This window comes from Malaclemys terrapin, chromosome 3 (genome assembly GCF_027887155.1).
Source record: "Malaclemys terrapin pileata isolate rMalTer1 chromosome 3, rMalTer1.hap1, whole genome shotgun sequence".
NCBI lineage: Eukaryota > Metazoa > Chordata > Testudines > Emydidae > Malaclemys > Malaclemys terrapin.
In genome coordinates, this window is record NC_071507.1 from 132,420,735 (window position 1) to 132,433,114 (window position 12,380).

Consider the following 12,380-nt stretch of genomic DNA (forward strand, 5'->3'; position numbering starts at 1 on the left):
ATTTACATACCAGAAAATGAGCAACCCATATCAGTATATTCAGGAGTTTGGTCAATTCCATAGGTTCAAATAATTGTCTGGCTTATTGAGATCCAGAATTCTTAGCCCCAACACAGACCCCATATAACACCCCACTCACAGGCTCAGTTAAACTCAATGGTAATCAAGGGGCACCAGTCTCCTCCAGTCCAGAATGAACTGCTCCGCCAGGTCCTGCTCCAGTGTTCAGCTACCTGGTCCTTTGGCCATGTGTGCCAGGCAACTGTGAAGGTTGAACTCTGATCTGGCTCTGATCCAGTTGGGCCTCATTACAAAGTAAGCTCGGCCCAGCTGCTGCTGGACTAGCCCTACAGATTCATTCTACAAAGAGGCACAGAAACTGCAGGTAGGGAACCCAAAGTAAAACAGGACCCTTAGACAAGAGGAACAGACAGTGTGCTAAAAACGTCAATAGATTCAAGGAAGGGTGGCTACAATGCTACCAAATTATATTCACACACATAGCTAAATTACGAGGTATGTCATGCTCCTGACTTGTGTGAGTGTGTGTTTGTTTTTAGTATATGTAAGCAGAGTCAGGATGAGCTCTAGCCTGACATCTGGCGGTGAATTATGGCAAGTGTGGAAAAGAACTCCAGGGGTTGATCTTGTTTGCATAGGCACACCCACTCGCCTGGCATGAAACAACAGCAACTCAAAGTGGTTACTTTGGCTGGTGTGGGATCCCCAGTCTCTCTGTTATTGGGGCAGGAAGAATAAAGTTTTGTTACCCTGATTCTGTGAATCAAGGGCAGTGAAACTGTTGTATGACAGAAGGACTGAGTGAGTCCTTCACCATTACCTAAGTAGCACTTGCTTGACAAGGGGCATGGGTTACAAAACCCAGTGAATGGAGAGAGAGAGAGAGAGAGGGGATGGGGACAGGGACAGGGACAGGGACAAGTATTTGTACCTGATGGTATGGGCCCTCTCTGAGGGTTTGAAACACCACTTGCACTACCTCCTCTCTCCACTGTTGAATATCAGAGCTAACTTTGATTCCATTAGGAGTCTAGTTCCAGGCTGCTGAGCTGAATTCACTTTGGGCCAATGGTGCACTAGCACTGGGGCTCCCCTACTATGAGCTGAACTTGCTAAGAGCTGAAATCACAAAAGAGCTAAAGTTATTAAGAGCTGAGTGCTGTGTTAATGAGTGGGGGAGCCTGAAGCTATATTGCTAAGCGGATGGTGGAGCAGCTAGCAGAGTGGAGCCTCGTGGGGATGGTTGGAGCGGAGCGGCTCACAGGTCAGTGAGCGGAGCAGAGCAGAGCGGCTGGAGGAGCAGCTAGCAGAGCAGAGCAGAGCCTTGTGGGAGCGGCCCAAGGGACGGCTGAAGTGGAGCAGAGCTGAGCGGCTCACAGGTTGGTGAGCAGAGCAGAGCGGAGCCGCTGCCAGAGCAGTTCATGGGACAGCAGGAGCAGCTCACGGGACAGCTGGTGGAGTGGAGCGGCTCGTGGTGAAGGCTGCGGCGGAACCCCACGGAGAGGCAGCTGGTCGGCCTCGGATCACATAAGGTGCCCCTTAACACCCTGCGCTCCCCCCTCTTTGAACTCTGGGGCTGCACTGACCAGGGACAGAGACTTTGGGGGGTTGTTGGACTTTTGGGACTTTGGGGATTCTTGGGTTGCTGGACCCAAGAGACTTTGGGGTTGTTGGACTTTTGGGACTTTGGTTCTTGAAACCAGCAACCCAAGGATCACCAACGGGAAAGGACACAGCCCAATTTGCTGGGGTGGGTTTTTGCTCATGGTTTGTGTTATGAATCCTGTTTGTGGTGTTTTTCCAATTTACTGCTGATGTTGCTTACCCCATGTTATTAAACATTTTCTGTTACACTCAGACTCCGTGCTTGCGAGAGGGGAAGTATTGCCTCTTAGAGGCACCCAGGGGGTGGTATGTAATTGTCCCAGGTCACTGAGTGGGGGCTCAAGCCGGTTTTGCATTGCGTTACTGAAACGGAACCCCTAGATACAGAACCCGGCCCTTGTTGCTGCCAACTTAGATGGGCAGAAGGATTACATATAAAAAAATGAAAATTACATGGAGACATGGAAAAGTGACTCATTACCGATGGCCTAATTATCTCTTCATCTGAGAATATAAGTGTCACTTTTTCCTCCAAAAATGATTGTTCCTGATGCTAAATGCACTTTCAGAAGTCAGATACTGTCTGACTGCATGGATCCAAAGCCCTAAACACTTGAATAACAGTCACAGCGTGTGCCACAGTTGTTGCTACAATCCCATAATTGCAATAGCAAACACATAGGGTATGGAACACTTGTGCAGCCCCTATCCCTCAACTAAAGAGAGAGATGTTTCCATCCCCCTCCCCTCTATATAGGCCATATATTTACTAGTATTCATTTATATGTAAACTTTGTTTGGTTTTAAAGAAGGTACATACATCTGTGCAAAAAGTTCAGTTCCATGAGTTAATCATTAATGCACAGAGTTTGGGTAGGTTTAATAGTTACTCAAGCACATTCTCCCACCAGTTTTAAAAAAAACATAAAATTGTTCTCCTCCAGGCTTCACTTCACTTCACTACAGGCTCCCAGCATGTAGGTGAGGAGTGGGGTGGGGGGTGTGGAATCAGTGAGGTGTGATAAGTTTCTACAATGTGTTTGTATGCTCTTATCAGGTTTCTCAGTGCATGTGAGATAAAAGGGTTCTGTGCATCACAGGAGATGCTCTAGGAACCACTTTGCTGGGTGGTGTTGGTATTGTCCACATTTACTGAAGGTACTTCCTGCTCACATCTTCCTCTGCCAAACTGGGTGGAAGACATGGAGCAAGTGAATGATGATGTGATTCTGCTCATGCTTCTTATTGAGGGACAAATGTTTATGGGGTGCAGTAGATGACTGGCAAGACACTGGATGGAGTCGAGGCAGAACTTACTGACATGTAGAATCATAGAATATCAGGATTGGAAGGGACCTCAGGAGGTCATCTAGTCCAACACCCTGCTCAAAGCAGGACCAATTCCCAACTAAATCATCCCAGCCAGGGCTTTGTCAAGCCGGGCCTTAAAAACCTCCAAGGAAGGAGACTCCACCACCTCCCTAGGTAACGCATTCCAGTGCTTCACCACCCGCCTAGTGAAATAGTATTTCCTAATATCCAACCTGGACCTCCCCCACTGCAACTTGAGACCATTGCTCCTTGTTCTGTCATCTGCCACCACTGAGAACAGCCGAGCTCCATCCTCTTTGGAACCCCCCTTCAGGTAGTTGAAGGCTGCTATCTAATCCACCCTCATTCTTCTCTTCTGGAGACTAAACAATCCCAGTTCCCTCAGCCTCTCCTCATAAGTCATGTGTTCCAGACCCCTAATCATTTTTGTTGCCCTCCACTGGACTCTTTCCAATTTTTCCACATCCTTCTTGTAGTGTGGGGCCCAAAACTGGACACAGTACTCCAGATGAGGCCTCACCAATGTCAAATAAAGGGGAACGATCACGTTCCTCAATCTGCTGGCAATGCCCCTACTTATACAGCCCAAAATGCCGTTAGCCTTCTTGGCAACAAGAGCACACTGTTGACTCATATCCAGCTTCTCGTCCACTGTGACCCCTAGGTCCTTTTCTGCAGAACTGCTACCTAGCCATTCGGTCCCTAGTCTGTAGCAGTGCATGGGATTCTTCCGTCCTAAGTGCAGGACTCTGCACTTGTCCTTGTTGAATCTCATCAGGTTTTTTTTGGCCCAATCCTCTAATTTGTCTAGGTCCCTGTGTATCCAATCCCTACCCTCTACTGTATCTACCACTCCTCCTAGTTTAGTGTCATCTGCAAACCTGCTGAGAGTGCAGTCCACACCATCTTCCAGATCATTAATAAAGATATTAAACAAAACCATCCCCAAGACCGACCCTTGGGGCACTACGCTTGAAACCGGCTGCCAACTAGACATGGAGCCATTGATCACTACCCGTTGAGCCCGACGATCTAGCCAGCTTTCTATCCACTTTACAGTCCATTCATCCAGCCTATACTTCTTTAACTTGCTGGCAAGAATACTGTGGGAGACCGTATCAAAAGCTGTGCTAAAGTCAAGGAATAACACATCCACTGCTTTCCCCTCATCCACAGAGCCAGTTATCTCATCATAGAAGGCAATTAGGTTAGTCAGGCACGACTTCCCCTTGATGAATCCATGCTGACTGTTCCTGATCACTTTCCTCTCCTCTAAGTGTTTCATAATTGATTCCTTGAGGACCTGCTCCATGATTTTTCCAGGGACTGAGGTGAGGCTGACTGGCCTGTAGTTCCCCAGATCCTCCTTCTTCCCTTTTTTAAAGATGGGCACTACATTAGCTTTTTTCCAGTCATCCGGGACCTCCCCCGAGCGCCATGAGTTTTCAAAAATAATGGCCAATCGCTCTGCAATCTCATCCGCCAACTCCTTTAGCACTCTCGGATGCAGCGCATCCAGCCCCATGGACTTGTGCACGTCCAGTTTTTCTAAATAGTCCCGAACCACTTCTTTCTCCACAGAGGGTTGGTCACCTTCTCCCCATACTGTGCTGCCCAGTGCAGCAATCTGGGAGCTGACCTTGTTCATGAAGACAGAGGCAAAAAAATCATTGAATACATTCGTTTTTTCCACATCCTCGGTCACTAGGTTGCCTCCCTCATTCAGTAAGGGGCCCACACTTTCCTTGACTTTCTTCTTGTTGCTAACATACCTGAAGAAACCCTTCTTGTTACTCTTAACTTCTCTTGCTAGCTGCAACTCCAAGTGTGATTTGGCCTTCCTGATTTCACTCCTGGATGCCTGAGCAATATTTTTATACTCCTCCCTGGTCATTTGTCCAATCTTCCACTTCTTGTAAGCTTCTTTTTTGCGTTTAAGATCAGCAAGGATTTCACTGTTTAGCCAAGCTGGTCGCCTGCCATATTTACTATTCTTTCTACACATCGGGATGGCTTGTTCCTGCAACCGCAATAAGGATTCTTTAAAATACAGCCAGCTTTCCTGGAATCCCTTTGCCCTTCATGTTATTCTCCCAGGGGATCCTGCCCATCTGTTCCCTGAGGGAGTCAAAGTCTGCTTTTCTGAAGTCCAGGGTCCATATTCTGCTGCTCTCCTTTCTTCCTTGTGTCAGGATCCTGAACTCAACCATCTCATGGTCATTGCCTCCCAGGTTCCCGTCCACTTTTGCTTCCCCTACTGTTTGTGAGCAGCAGGTCAAGAAAAGTTCTGCCCCTAGTTGGTTCCTTCAGCACCTGCACCAGGAAATTGTCCCCTACACTTTCCAAAAACTTCCTGGATTGTCTGTGCACCGCTGTATTGCTCTCCCAGCAGATATCAGGGTGATTAAAGTCTCCCATGAGAACCAGGTCCTGCGATCTAGCAACTTCTGCTAGTTGCCAGAAGAAAGCCTCGTCCACCTCATCCCCCTGGTCTGGTGGTCTATAGCAGACTCCAACCATGACATCAGCCTTGTTGCTCACACTTCTCAACTTTATCTAGAGACTCTCAGGTTTTTCTGCAGTTTCATACCAGAGCTCTGAGCAGTCATACTCCTCTCTTACATACAATGCAACTCCCCCACCTTTGCTGCCCTGCCTGTCCTTCCTGAACAGTTTATATCCATCCATGATAGTACTCCAGTCATGTGAGTTATCCCACCAAGTCTCTGTTATTCCAATCGCATCATAGTTCCCTGACTGTGCCAGGACTTCCAGTTCTCCCTGCTTGTTTCCCAGGCTTCTTGCATTTGTGTATAGGCACTTAAGATAACTCATTGATTGTCCCTCTTTCTCAGTATGAGACAGGAGTCCTCCCCTCTTGCGCTCTCCTGCTTGTGCTTCCTCCCAGGATCCCATTTCCCCACTTACCTCAGGGCTTTGGTCTCCTTCCCCTGGTGAACCTAGTTTAAAGCCCCCCTCACTAGGTTAGCCAGCCTGCTGGCAAAAATGCTTTTCCCTCTCTTAGTCAGGTGGAGCCCGTCTCTGCCTAGCACTCCTCCTTCTTGGAATACCATCCCATGGTCGAAGAATCCAGAGCCTTCTCTCCGACACCACCTGCGTAGCCATTCGTTGACTTCCACGATTCGACGGTCTCTACCCAGTAGAAGATAGCTGACCATGAGAGTGATGACAAGCCGTTCTGGTCCCATGGAATAGATACAGTGACTGCCAGTATTGCCATGATATGCCCAGGGGTGGACCTTCACTTCTGGTCTAGCAGAACCAGCACAGTGCTGTAGGATCATATCATTTTGCAGGGGAGTGAATAAAAAGAATTTCAAAGTGAAAAATCAAGAGTGAATGGGTTAACACCCAGAATTGATGCAATAACGCATGGAGTTGCCCAAAAACAGTTAACTGCAGTAGGAATGGGCACTCCTGTAACCCATTTGACATGCAGAGAAAAACAACAGACACTGGGGGAAAAAATTCAAGTTTGGTAAGAGCAGATAACCCCCACTATCCACTCAGAACCAGGATAAAAACCAGGAATATGCATTCCCAACTGCCTTAACCCACGGAGCCCCACTCCTTGTTCTGAGCTAATAATATAGCCTTCTTTCTCAAATATTTTTATGTACCAGTTAAGTTTCTCTTTATATCCTCTCTCAGTTTGCTAAACTTGCTGCTGCCTGTACTTTAAGATTAATTAACACTGTCAAGTAATCTCTCTCTTAGCTCAAGTCTCCTTCCCTCTCTAGGTTCCCCCCTTCCCTCCCATCTGCTCTCTCTCTTTGTTTTAAAAGTTATAGATATTATAGAAACCTCCATCGCCAAAAAAGACAAAGTAACAACAAACAGAGAAAACAAGGTAAATTATTTACTCTAACTAAGTCCAGTACATTAATTATTTTAACCCTTCAGGAATGCAACAACTGGAAATATCCTAATTTTCTTGAAGATATGGTTGCCAAGCAACAGAAATGTAGACTCTGCTTCTAATCCTAACCACTGACTAATATTTGAAACATGGGTTTTCCTTATTTCCATATAGCAGAGTTTTTAAAATAAAGCAATGGAAAGTAATGGAAAATGCCTTAAGTTATTGAATTAATACGAAGTGGGCAAATAAGTTAATCTGAATTTTTATTAATACCTATTAAAAGTTTTAAATAAAAAGGTAATAACTTGCTTATTTAAATGTTAAACTCTTTTGTTTACCTATCTGTTTTTGAAAATACATCGCCTTCATAATTTTGAGCTCTTAATCCAATATCTAGATTAAGCAGTTTTTCTCACCCCACTGGATACTGCAGTCTTTAATATACAGGTTTGTTCCTTAAACCTGAGCCAATCTCCTCTGTTGAAGTCTTGTCTTCTTCTCAGTGTCTTAGTTGCTTGCAGCAAAGGTGGAGGCAGGAGAAGGGCCCAGTATGTGTCCACTCTGTCTGTTTTATACCCTCAGTCTATGTGGAGCACAAGTCCTGGTATGTCTGGGAGGCAATTCCCCTGGTGTGGCCTCATGCAGGTGAGTCGTTGCATTGTTGCTCCATTGCTAGACGATGGCTGTCGATGGGTTGTTTGACACCCTGCCCGGGCATTGATTACTTTCCTTGCTGTTGCCTCTGGGGAGCTGATATCTGGCTGATTCCCCAATTTACAGCATGTTTTAGTGACCACCATACAACACAATTCTCATAACTTCATATGCATTAATGATACACATATATGGTTAGAGAAATGATTTTCAGCAGATCATAACCTTTCCCCTGATACCTTACAAGGCATGCTTTATATGTAAGATCATGATTATAAGAAAATGAGGAATATGGGAGTTACAGTATGCTCCCCCAAGGTATAGAATGTCGCATATTGATTCCAATTAGGTGACTCCCAAGCCTTACCTAGGCGTTGGGGTCGGAGTTAAGGAAACGCTGATTGGAGCACCACTCTATCGAAAGCTACATCATCTCTGGCATGCTGGATGATGGCGTAATGAGAGGTGAACGTATGTACCGAGGACCAAGTTGGTGCTCTGCAGATTTATCAGGACCTGGGCCAGAAACACTGATGATGAGGCCTGAGCCCTCGTAGAGTGCGCTCTAAGAGCCAGGGCTGGTATTTTGGCCAGCTCATAGCATGTGCGGGTGCATGATGTGATCCAGGAAGATATTCTTTGAGATGAGACTGGGAGTCCTTTCATCCAGTTTGCCACTGGTCACACCAACAAATACATCTTTTCCACTTTGCCAGATATGTGGCTCTAGTGGAGGCCTTTCTGCTGCCGAGTAGGACCTCCCTTACGTGTTCTGAACACAGAAGCTCCATGGGGTTCAGCCATGAAGCTTTCAAGCCATGAGGTGGAAGGACCGCAGGTCGGAGTGATGAAGACGACTGTGGTTCTGAGTGATCGGGTCAGGGAGAAGATGCAACATGACCGGGATGTCCACTGACAGTTCCAGCAGTGGGGTGTACCCATGTTGTCAAGGCCACGCTGGTACTACCAGAATTATCTCTGCCCCATCCCTGCAAACCTTGAGTAGGACCTTGTGCAAGAGAGGGAACAGGGGAAAGGCGTAGAGCAGGCAGCCTCCACAGAGTAGCAGGAATGCGTCCGTGATCGAGCCTGGGCTATATCTCTGGAAGGAGCAGAACATTTGGCACTTTCAGATCGACCTGGGGAAACCCCCACCTTTGGAAGATGAGGTGTATGACATCCGGCTGGATGAACCACTCGTGACTGTGGAAGGACCTGCTGAGGTGGTCAGCCAGTGCGTTCTGAACTCTTGGTAGATAGGATGCTTCCAAGTGACTGGAGTGCGTGAGTGAGTGAGTGAGTGAGTGAGTGAGTGAGTGATGCAGAACTCCCACAGCAGGAGGGCTTCCAGACATAGGGGAGAGGACCGGGCTTTGTTGATGTAAAACACGGCAGTGGTGTTGTCCATCAGAACTGCTATGCACTGACCCTGTAGTCAAGCCTGAAAGGTCTGGCATGCTAGTTGCACTGCCCTCAGGTCCTTGATATTGATATGGAGGGAGAGCTCATCCTGCGACCAAAGGCCCTGTGTTTGGAGGTCTCCTAAATGCTCACCCCATCCCAGAGATGACACGTCCATTACTAGGGACAAGGAAGGCTGGGGGCTATTGAAGGGGACTCCTTCGCACACTGTCCAAGGATTAATCCACTATTGAAGTAACTCAAGCACCTGCCCCGGCACCATGACCACTGAATTCAGGCTGTCATGTCCCAGGCGATAGGCCAAAGCAAGCCAAACCTGTAGAGGCCTGAGCCTCAGTCTGGCATGCCGGGTCACATAAGTGCAGTTTGCCATGTGGCTGAGGAGACTCAGGATCCCCTTGCTGTAGTGGTCAGGTATTGCCTGAGGCCTCGAAGGATGTGTGTCATGGCTTGGAATCGGGACTCTGGCAAAAGTGCTCTTGCCTGAACCAAGTCTAACACCGCCCCGATTAATTCTATTTTTTGGATTGGTGCCAAGGTTGACTTGTTCAAGTTGAGGAGGAGACCCAGTCTCTCTAAAGTGGATCTGACCAATCAGACTTGAGATGCCACCTGCCTCCTGAGCAGCCAGCTGTCAAGGTAGGGCTATACCTGCACCTGCCTCCGACAGAGGAAAGCAGCCATGACTGACATGCACTTGGTGAACACTTGGGCGGCTGTTGAGAAGCTAAATAGAAGGACCATGAATTGATAATGTTTGTGGTCGACCATGAAGTGTAGGAATCGTCTGTGTGTAGGCCAAATAACTATATGGAAGTACGCATCTTTCATGTCGAGAGCTGCGTACCAGTCTCCCGGATCCAGAGAGGGAATAATGGTGCCAAGGGAGACGGTGAGGAACTTCAACTTTACCATGAATTTGTTGAGTCCTTGCAGATCTAGAATGGATCTGAGACAGACACACCCCTTGGCCTTATGGATTGGGATGGATTGGGAATAGAATTCCTTGCCCCATAGCAAGAGAAACCTCCTCCACTGCTCCCATGGCGAGGAGCGCCAGCACCTCCTGCATGAGGAGTTGCTTCTGAGACGGGTCCCTGAAGAGGGACAGGGAAGGGGGGTGGGAGGGAGAGTCAGAGCAGAACTGGGGAGAATATCCCACTTCTACCATATGGAGAACCCAATGGTCTGAAGTTATTTGGGACCAAGCATGGTAGAAGTGGGACAGACGATTCAAGAAAGACGGGGAAGGATCTGGAATTGAGGCTAGTGCACCATCCTCGGGCACACCTTCAAAAGGCCTGCTTTGAACCTGACAATGGTTTAGTCGGGCCCTGGCCCTGCCCGGGCGTGAGGTTTGAAAGCTTTCGTCTGCCATTCCTGCCCCTTTTCCTATAAAAGTCCTGCCTTGGCCAAGGAGGATAGGAGCACTGCTTTTGCTGCTGGGACTTGAAATGTTTATGTTGGGTTGCCAGGGTGTGCATACCCAAGGATTTCATGGTAGCCCTGGAGCCCTTTAGGCTATGCAGCCTAGAATCAGTCTGCTCTACAAACAGACCTGCCCCATCAAAAGGAAGGTCCTGCATAGTCTGTTGAATCTTGAGTGGGAGTCCCGAGGCCTGCAGCCATGAGCTACACCTCGTAGCAATTCCGGAGGACAAGGTGCACGCCACTGAGTCCGCAGTGTTCAGTGAAACCTGTAAAGAGGTCCATGCCACTGCCTTTCCCTCCTCCACTATCGCTCCAAACTCCTCCCTGGACTCTGTTGTCACCAGCTCCTTAAACTTGAGCATTGAGTTCCAGGAGCTGAAGCTGTATCTAATCAGAATTGCCTGATGGTTGGCAATCCTGAGTTGCAACCTGCCCCTAATAGAATACACTTTTCACCCAAATAAATCTAGGCGCTTGGCATCCTTGGGCTTAGGCGCTGGGGCTTGTTGTCCCTGCCTCTCCTTTTGTTTACTGCAGCCACCACCAATGAGCAAGGCTGCAAGTGTGTGAGAGGTATTCATACCTCTTACATGGGACGAAATAATTCCTCTCCATACCCTTCGCTGTGGAGGGATGGAGGCCGGGGTCTGTCAAATGGTCTTAGCATTGGCCTGTATAGTCTTGATGAGGGGTTGAGCCACTCTCAACGGGCCTTCCAGGGCCAGGATGTCAATCATCGGGTCTTCCGACTCCACCACCTCCTCAGCCTGCAAGCCCATATTTCACGCCACCCTGCGAAGGAGGTCCTGGTGGGCACAGCTGTCTATGGGGGGCGGTCCAGAGGCGGAGGTGCCTACAACACCTCATCTGCGGAGGATGACAAGGAGGCTAATTGGGGAACAGGGTCCTCCTGATCCTCTTGGTCTGCAGGGGCCTCCTGTCCTTCCTCTCTGTCAGAGCCAACCACACATGGATCAGGCTCAGGAACTGGGGTTGGTTCCAGGGGAGGTAGAGTGACCGGTACCTCCTCCGCACCCCTAGGGGTGGGGCGACTGACTGATGCCTCCAGCACCCGCGGTTCAGAGGTCGCCAAACAGGAACCTTTGGATTGGGTGCCCTGGGCCTGGTGGTACACCCACAGGGTCCAAAATGGCCACTGCGCTGGTCCCTGCCACTGCACAGGCCATGGCCATGCCCCCACCTAAGGCCTTCCACGGTCCGACTGGTGCCGGCCCCGCTCTAAATATCTAGACCCCGTTTCCAAGTCCAAAGACAGGGACCAGGACCATGATGGGCAAGGGAGTGCTGAGCAGAGCGGGACTGGGGAGTGGCTCCACAGGCTGGGGAGTGGTGTCATGATGCTGGGGTGCAGCGCCGCAAGGCTGGGAAGAGGTGCTGCAATCTGGAACAGTTCCGTGATCTGGAGCGGTACCGAGATTGGGATCTGTGCAAGGATGCTGACCGGTGCCGGGATGACTAGTGCCAGAAGTGGGACCTGCTACTCGACAGGAATCAGAGTGAGGATCGGTGTTGCGATCGGGAGTGCTGGCACAATCCGGAGCAGTGGTGCGAGTCCGACCGCGACCGGTGCTGCGATTGCAAGCGGTGCCAGGACTCTGAGCAGTGCTGTGATTCTATCGGCGGTGCTGAGGGACGGAGCATTGCTGGTTTCCCTCGAGACGGTGCCACACATGCGGTACCGGAGGCTTGGCTCGTAGGGACCGTGGTGCCATCATGACGATGTAGTCCCTCACGGCCGCAAAGGTGTCCAGGGTAGATGGTAATCCACCTCCTCAATTACCTGGCTCAGGGAGTACAACAGCACCAGACTCAACGGTCCCCCTTGCAGGCCGAAGTCAACAGTGCCAACTCCAAAGTCTTCGGCCCTGGGTCCTCCGCTCTGGGATGCACCCCATTGGCCGGCTCCAAAGGGTGGGTCTCTGAGTCAGAGATCCACTCTTTCCCTGATTCCAGTACCACTTCTGCGTTGGGGAATGGGACCTGTGCCGGGTCGATCCCGCCGGTTTTGGCC